General features: G+C 36.6%; 1 non-coding gene across 1 annotated transcript; it reads left to right on the forward strand.

Moving 5' to 3' along the window:
- Positions 1 to 504: 504 nt before the first annotated feature.
- On the forward strand, positions 505 to 611 carry LOC127077031 (small nucleolar RNA R71). Its single transcript, XR_007787019.1, has one exon. It is a non-coding gene; the product is annotated as a small nucleolar RNA R71 (small nucleolar RNA).
- Positions 612 to 9,249: the final 8,638 nt, after the last annotated feature.

A 9,249-nucleotide genomic window follows, 5' to 3' on the forward strand; every position in this document is an offset into this window, starting at 1 on the left:
CCTTGTGGTCTTTAAGGTACAAAATTTTGGATAGGGTTCTGGTTTTTATAGGAAATATTCGGGTGATTCTTCCATCCAGGGTTGTAAGTGTTTGAAAATGGGTTACCTTGGGCGTAATTCACTTGATCGGTGTTCAGGTCGTTCAAAAGGTTACATTCCGCCAATTCGTGTCCTTTAGATCCACAAAGTTCACACTCTGTGTGGACTACCACTGTGGTGTTAGAGTTTGTAGAAATATGTTCGACCTTAAGGGCTAAAGCGTCCATTTTCGCTTGCATCATGTCCATAGAACTTATCTCATGTGTTCCACCTTGGGTCTCCTTTTTCTCTACTGATGCTCGTTCAGTTCCCCATTGGTAATGGTTTTGGGCCATATCCTCAATTAGGTCACAAGCTTCAGGGTAAGGTTTGTTCATCAGCGCGCCACCAGCGGCAGCGTCGATGCTCATCTTTGTGTTATAATGAAGTCCATTGTAGAAGGTATGAACATTCAGCCATTGTTCTAGGCCATGGTGTGGAGAGACTCTTCACAGCTCCTTGTATCTCTCCCAAGCTTCAAAAAGTGATTCTCCTTGGTTTTGAGTAAATCTAGTTATTTGGTTTCGAAGAACAACAGTCTTACTAGGGGGAAAATATCTAGAAAGGAATACTCTCATAAGGTCTTCCCAAGTAGTTATTAAGTTAGCTGGAAATGAATCTAACCACGAACGTGCTCTATCTCTGAGGGAGAAAGAAAATAATGTTAAATAAATCGCATCAGGTGAAGCACCGTTGGATTTAAAGGTGTCGGCCAGTTGGACAAAGACTTTTAAATGTTGATTTGGGTTCTCAGTAGCGAGACCCGCGAATTGGTTCTGTTGCACTAATTGCAGCAAATATGGTTTTAGTTCGAAATTGTTGGCAGGAACGAGGGGGTTTACTATACTAGAACTAGGTTCCTCGTCAGAGGGTTGGAAAAATTCCTTAAGAGGTCTCCGATCGCGATTCTTGGCCATAGCTTTCTTAATTCAGACGAGTAAGAGGCGTGTACGAGTGTAATGTTCGGGTTCTGCTAAAGGATCTACTAAATTTCCAGTACTACGGGTTCTTCGCATTTACCGGCTAATAATGCCTTAGTCTAGACGGTGTAATAACAGGGTACGAAATTTGACAAAGTTGGTCCCCGGCAACGACGCCAAAAACTTGACCGCTCTATTCGCAAGTGCATTAATCACGTCAGAGTAATATAAAAGATTATCGATCCCACAGAGACCAAATTGTCAATCTATTGATTACTATTGTTACGATGTTTATCTAAGGCGGTACAAATGAGATATTGATGTCGTAAAACAACAGTAAATAAAGAAAATGATAAATACAATGCAGATAAAGATAGGCTCGAATGTATTTCACGTCAGTTAAATGATGCTTCGATTGTCTAAATAGAACTACTTATGGGGCAATATTTTCTACTCTTGAAAAGAATCCATTTAACAGGAACTGTCGCTTTCGCGTATTCAGAACCGAGTTTACCCTTAAATTAAGGCCTTTTATTTTCACTTATAAAAGGTGCGCAGAACGCTAAAGTAGTAAACCTATTTTTAAGAAATAAGACTCGTAAGCTTAGTTGAAAAGTGATTTTGATTCGGAAAGTTTACCCAAGGAGTTTCCTGATTTTAAATATATCAACGCGTTCGAAAACAGTTTCAAAAATCGTTTTTCGTTAAAGTGATAAAAATTCCTAGTTACTAAGCCAGGGTGCTTTCGCACTCCTTGAGTAGTTAAAATTAACCAAGTTGGTTTCAGAAAACTCGAATTAAAAATCAAAACAGCCCCTAAAGCATTTCTGCAGATGCAATATATGAAACATCTCTTTAACCGCAATCCTTACATTCTAACCTCTGAAAGCTTTAGCCATACATGGTAATACAAACAAATACAACGATATTGAACATGATGAAAAGAAGTTTAGAATGTAAGGCGTGAAGAACAAGTAGAGCGTGTAAAACACTTAAAATGAGCAATAAAGATAATGGCGAGAAAATTAAATAAAGTAAAGACAATGGAAGAAAATTAAATAAAGTAAAGCATGACAAGGAATTAAATAAAGTAAAGCATGACAAGGAATTAAATAAAGTAAAGCATGGCAAGTAAAATAAAAAGGCGATTAAATTAGAACCTGCTCCAAACGGAGGCTTTAAATCTGGTACATGGAAGTAAATAAACCTTTGATTTTGAAAATAAAGATGACAGCAAAATCAAAGTGCTCCAACTCAATTACTCTAAGGTGCGATAACCCCTCGATGTGACGGATTACCACTTTTACAGATGATATTATAGTCTTAGTGTTGTAAACTAAGTTGGATGGTTTGTAAGTGAAATAGAACGACCTATTTATAGAGGAACTCAATAGCATGCAAAGACCGGGATGCCCTTCAACTTCTCTTTAGTGGGAATGTGGAATTCAAAGGTGGCGCCCGCCATGTGAGTAAATGGGGAAGTTCATGGGATCGTGGCAGTTTCCTCCTGGTTGAGGGCTGATGTGTCATGGCTTCTCATATAGCGGCCGCTATGCAGAACACCACAATACAATATTCTCTTCTAAAACGGTCCTGAAAGAGCTAAATACATGAAAACAACATAAAAGAGAGAATAACACAAGCAAAATGATAATAAAGACCTAATAAACATGTGTAATCCTAGTCAAATATGCGGTGTGATTCAGTGTGATCACATACGTTCTTGGATCAGATACTTCATATACAATATACTTAAAAGTATACTCTTGCTTTGAAGAACTCTATTAATAATCGTAAAAGCTCTGATTTTCAAAGCATACCTGTAAAACACCAAGGTTTCACCTTTGGTGCCCATATTTTCTTGGCCCCATTGTAATACCCCAAAATTTACCCTTCATTGTTATTGGAAGCATGTGATTACATTTCACATTTCATTGACATCATACTAGGTCATACACATTGCATACTGCATTAGTGACTTGGGAATCAGGTTTTGATTGATCACTCCTTAACAGAAGGAGCCCACACAAAGCAAGATTGGGAATTGGACTTCATTCTTTAAATATACAAGTCTCAAGGTTCTCAGGAGGATCCAAGTGTCTTATTATGGTCCTCAGTCCATCAGTGAAAGATTCAGAGCTATCAGAGTGTTCATATGGATTTAATCAAGAAATTAGGATTTCATGGCTACTTGCAACAGGCAATGTTTGGTTGGAAGTAGAGGGGCTTATCCATGTCACGATTAGAGAGGCATCTTGGCCTAGGAAGATTCACAATTATCTCAGAAAGATCCATTGGCAATCAGTGCAATCCGTTCCTGATCAATTTTGCCCTAGAACTAGGGTTTGGTATAAAATTAGTTTATTTCTGATTCTTCGGGTGAAACTCTTTTCCATGGCCCTCCATATGTCCACAAGGGTCTACATACAAAAAATCAGCTTTTTATTTGAGCCAGAGGTGCTCCAATTGATCATTGGAATTAGGAATCAGACAGTTTGGGAAAAGTCAACTGTAGGGCCAGAAAAGTCAACTCCTGACATTTTGAGAGTGGAATCTTAAAATCCATGCCTAGGGGATCCTACATGTGAAATTTGATCAAGGTTGGATAATGGATTCATCATTTAATCAGGAATTGAAAAAGTTACTTAATTTGGAAATGGTTGACTTTCCATTTAGGGCAAGTTTTCATGATTGTTGCACTCACTTTAAGCCCTTTTCCATCAAGATAAAAGCTCCAACATGAAATTTGTTCCTATTGTTCCAAGCTTTCTAGAAATATAAAGTTTGCTCCATTTGGATTAAGATTGAGAAAGTTATGCTTAGTCAAAGTGAGACATATTTTCTAGGACACTTAGAAAAATTTCTAAGTCCAAAAATCTTCAAAGTTTGTCAAGACTTCTTGGCCAGTTTACTTGCACTTCAAGGCATCATTTGAAAATACTTTCTTTACAATAATTGTACCTTTCCATGTCCTCTTTCACCTCCTTTTAGAATCATCTCATTTGGATCCATGATTTGAGAGATACACTCACCTAAAGTTGGCACCATGACTTGATTTTCTAGGCAGATTTTAGGCCAAACTGGCCCAATCAGTTTTGCATGGTGAGACCTGAACTTGAGGGCCATTTTTTACATTCTTCCATTCATCATTTCAACTTGTGATCAACATGAAAGATGACATAATCCATGAGGTCTTGCTACTGTTTGCATTATTTCATCATTTGGTGACTTGATCATCAAGTTACATGGCTTCAAAGTCACCACCTTGGAATGGATTTCTTGCTTGCCAAGCCATGCTGCACAAACCAGCCCACGTTTTTGTCACCTCACTTGAGCCATGCAACAATATTTCATTCACTTAAGTTTGGCCCAAAATAACACAAACCTCACATTCCCTAATACACCTCACTTTGCATTTTTTCCCATAAACCAAAACAACTATTCTGAGCCCATTAAGATTATTTTACCACCATATTTAAGAGACAAGAAACCCTAAACCTAAAAGAGTGTCTGAATTTTCGTGGCAAGCTGTAGCGGGGTATTCGTTACCATTAGAGATATTGACTAAATCCAAGGTAAACCATACAAGTCGAGTCGCCACCGCACTTCTATTTATCCAAAGGAATGGTTAGAAAGCGAACAAAAACCTAAAAGTTTTATCGAATCAAAAACTAGTAAAAATGTCAGAGATCTAGGTAAGGGGGTTGGTTATGCAATGGGAAGATTTTAAGCACCCAAAATATCCTAGGTACTCCTAGGGAACCCTTTTCATAAGTGTTGTTCTAGTCTAAAGGGTGTATGTATATCTAAAGTACTATTTACTAAAAGGAAGGTTAAAAGAAAATGACTCGCAAGGATGTCGCATCCACTGCCTACGTATCTCATCTGAGTATGAGAATCAGAGTCTTCGTAGCTCGGCTACCTATGGGTTAAAGAGAAGTGTGCTTGGTAAGATGCCGCGTCTTGTGCCTACGTATCTCATCTGGAATGAGAATCAGAGCAAAATGTAGTACGGCTAACTACGGGAACAAGGGTCTCGATTGCAACAAGGCAAAGAGAAAGGGAAGGTCTCGATCGCAATGAGGGAGAGAGAAAAGAATCGCAGCAAGGTGTAGCGGGGTATTCGTTACCATTAGAGATATTGACTAAATCCAAGGTAAATCATACAAGTCGAGTCACCACCACACTTCTATTTATCCAAAGGAATGGTTAGAAAGCGAACAAAAACCTAAAAGTTTTATCAAATCAAAAACTAGTAAAAGAGAATCAGAGATCTGGGTAAGGGGGTTGGTTATGCAATGGGAAGGTGTTAGGCACCCAAAACATCCTAGGTACTCCTAGGGAGCCCTTTTCATATTTGTGGTAAGGTTGTTGTTTTTTGAAAATTTGTTTGTGCAAACATCATTGAGGGGATGAGAAGAGAATATACAAGTTATTTACATTTTGTGTTCGGATGGATAAACCCATTGCCTACGTACCATCTTAAAAAAAGATTAGGATCAAAACCTCGTAGTTTGGGGTAAAAATCTCAAAACAAGTTGGTGAATTAATTAGTCCAAAAGCCTTAAGGTCTTTTGTTATCAAAGGGAGAAAACTCAACCTAAAACCACAAATCCACCATGTGAGGATAGCTTCAACATGCTAGTGAGGGGTTAACCCTATAATAAGCATGGAAGATTCATTGTCCATCACTAAGGATATAGGTGAGTATTACATCTACCACAAAGATAACTCAAACCTAATAGCTAAAGGTTATGAAAAAGTTTTGATTAAAAGGTGGCCATTGAAACCACAAAAAGACATTTGAATGGGTTATATTTACCAATTAGAAGTATATACAAACTGATCAAAGTTGACTTAAGGATTCAATTCAGAATAAGTGTTATGAAAAGAAAGTTTGAAAATCAAAAGCATAAGGCTTAGGTTTCTAATGTTGAAAACAAGTGTTAGATGTTTGCACAAAAGTTTTGGCTTGGGTTAGAGTGGAGAGAAGAAGAAGAAGGGCTAAAGTCCTAAGCAATGCAAAAAGGTGAGGGAAAAGAAACAAAACCACAATGGAGTTCCTCTCTTGAGATCATATTGATGATCCAATTAGCTCCCATCCTTTGGAATAAGCAATCACACAAAGCATAAACTCAAGCAATCAACAGTCAAATGAACTCTTGGAAAGACTCCTCAATGTATCTTGGATCTCTCTCTCTTAGAAGCTCATGGTAATGCTTCCTCAAACTTGAATCAAGATGGAATCCCTAGCACAAGAACACACACATCAAAAGGTTCTATTTACAAATCAAAGAATGGACAAGAGGGAGTTTAGAATATGGTCCTTTCAATGTTCATCTTCAAGATTAAGCATTCTAAAGGCCCCAATGCCTAGTTGCTCTTTGACTCCAAATTTGCATAGGGAAAGTCCTAAGATCTAAGTCCATTCTGTCCAATTCTTTGCATTTGGCTCACAACAATCAAAACAAAACACAAGCACAATAGTATATACACAATTATGTGCTCAAGTGAGCAAAAGGCAAATGGCATTAACATAAACATGTGCTCAAGTGAGCAAAGAGAAAAGCAAATGAATAATATGTGCAAGAATAGTAAATTGCATAAAAGTAAAGTGCAAAAAGTAAATGTTAATTGTTAATGGTTAGTGTTAGTAGTTAGTGTGCCATAAGGCAAATTTAGCGCTATGTTAAGCAATCGTAATTGGACTTATGTAGAAGTCACAACTATCTGAGGTCGGTCAATAATAATGTAGGCAACAACACAAGTTAGAAGTCTTGATTAGTGAACCAAGTTCCAACAACTTGCCATGCCAAAAAGAAAAAAGAGAATTGATCTTGTATTGGTTTAAGTCCTTTGCATAATTTAGGAAACAACCTATCCTTAATGCAAATCCATTCATTTGATCAATTGATCAAGATGAATTAGATTTGAATCAAGGAAGATTAAGCCTCCCTAATCAATGCTAACTTATCAACCTTCAACTCATTGATAAAAAAAAAATAATAAGAAGAAGAAAGAGATGAATAATGGAAAAGGAAAATGGAAAGAATAAAGTGCATAAGGTGAAATCAAATGTACCAATCCATATGTGTTGACCAAATGACATTGAAAGTCAAAGTCAAACAATGAGAAATCAGAAATGAGATGAAGATTGGAGGTCAAACAATAAGCAAAATATTTTTGGCATTTTTAATATTAAAATAAACTTGAATTAAAAATAAAAGAAAGGTCAAACTTCAAAATCACTTCAAATCAACCTTGAAAGATCCAAGTGATTTATCCCAAGTTCAACAAGGTCAAACAAAGTTTGACAAAAAATTTCAGCATTTTTAAAAGTCAGAAACTATTTTTAATTAATTAAAAATGAACAAAAATAACCTAATTGAACTAAAATCTCAAATAAATCTCAAATCAATTAAAAAACTGATGAGAATATTTTTCATAGATTCATCATCATTCAAATAGGTTGGGAAAATATTTTTGTATTTTTTGAATATCAAAAACTATTTAAAATGAATTAAAAATGACCAGGAAAGAGAAAATTCACAAAAAATATCAAATGGTGAAATAAAAAATATTAAAAATCAAAATCAGAAACTAGAATTTATTTGGGGAAGGATGCAATTGGTCCCATATTTTTTGGATTTAAAATGAAGGAGATATGCATTTTTGAAAATAATGGAAATAAAAGAAATTAAATGAAAATTCAGAAAATCAGAATAAACCACAAGCGTCTGATCAAGCCTCATTAATTGACGTGGCTGATCAGACGGATGTGAGATGCGCGTGCACGGAAGGCATGAGTCAACTGAGAAACATCCAGCATTATTGAAAGTCATAAGATCCAAAGGACACGATTCAATCTGGAAACATGATCAAACAGTCTAGATTTAAACTGGTGAACGGACGGTGGTGTACACCACCGTCTTCTCCGGCGAGTACATGAACTCCGGCCAGAGTTGCAGGTTTACAAACCTCCACCAAAATCCACGATCCATATATCAAAATGAAGCTGGGGTGATGTACATCACCCCTGTAACCTTGAATCACACTCAAGATTCCTATAGAGTAAGAAATTTGAGCTGGAAGATTCAGGTATAAAAAATGCAGTTCAATAAATCATGAAATTGAAGCTACCACTAGCTTGCCTCTCAAGTGAGGACTTCAGAAAACACAATATCCAAGCAAATAGATCAATAATTGGTGAGTTTCGAAGAAAAAACCAGTTGAAGAACAACCTTGGATTCTGGAGATTTGAGCTTGCTTCCTTGCTTCCTTTGGCCAAACAGAAGATCAATGGAGTATGAGAGAGAGGTCTAGGAGCTTTAGATCCAAAGATTCAACCAGATGTAGTTGAATTTTAGATCTGAAAAAAAAATGAAGAAAAGTGAAATAGCTCCTTTGGTGAGAGGTTAGGTTTTCAGTTCAGCAGCATTTCAGGTTGATTCATGGATGAGATTTGAATGGAATGGAGCTCTTATTTATAGATGGAATGGCAAGGTAAGTGTGATCAAAGCCGTGTGCATGGAATTGGATATTAATTGCATGGGCTTGCATGATCATGCAAAAGGCCCAAATTCAATTCCAAATGCAATCTGAAATGAATGTGAGATGATTTGGACGTGTAGTTTGGAGTGAAATGGCTTGTGCATGGAGTTTTGATGTGTTATCCATAATTGAACCAAAAACTTCCCCTCTTCGAAAATGCCATTTGCCAAATCCAAACATGAGCATGTGAGTAATGGTTGGAAAGGTCTTGGTGTGAGGAACAATTGTTATGTTGGGCAAAAATCCATTTGAAGTGTGTAAATTGGTGAATTTTGAGTTTAAAGTGCAAGGTGCAAAACATGTAAAGGCAAAGTTTCTAAATTTGGCCAATGCTCAAGCCCTTCTTTTTTGAGGATGAAAGCCCTAAATGAAAACACCTCCAACATCAAAGTTGTAGACCTTTTCAAGAAAATCAAAATGGACTTAAATTTTGCATCATTTGGATTTTTGATGAAAGAGTTATGGGCACTTGAAGTTGGACTTTTTTGCCTTTCAATGCATTTGGTCCAAAAGGACCTATAATGTCTTGCATTATCACATGTATTTCCTTTGAGATTTTGGAATTTTGTTCAACATAACATTTTAAGTAGACATCTTAAGATTTCCAATTCATTTAATCCCACCTTAAAATCATAAAAAATGAATGAGTTATGTCCTTGGGAAGTTGACCCAAAATTAGGGTTTTAGTCAAAATAACCTA

This window comes from Lathyrus oleraceus, chromosome 4, assembly GCF_024323335.1.
Source record: "Lathyrus oleraceus cultivar Zhongwan6 chromosome 4, CAAS_Psat_ZW6_1.0, whole genome shotgun sequence".
Taxonomy (NCBI): Eukaryota; Viridiplantae; Streptophyta; class Magnoliopsida; order Fabales; family Fabaceae; genus Lathyrus; species Lathyrus oleraceus.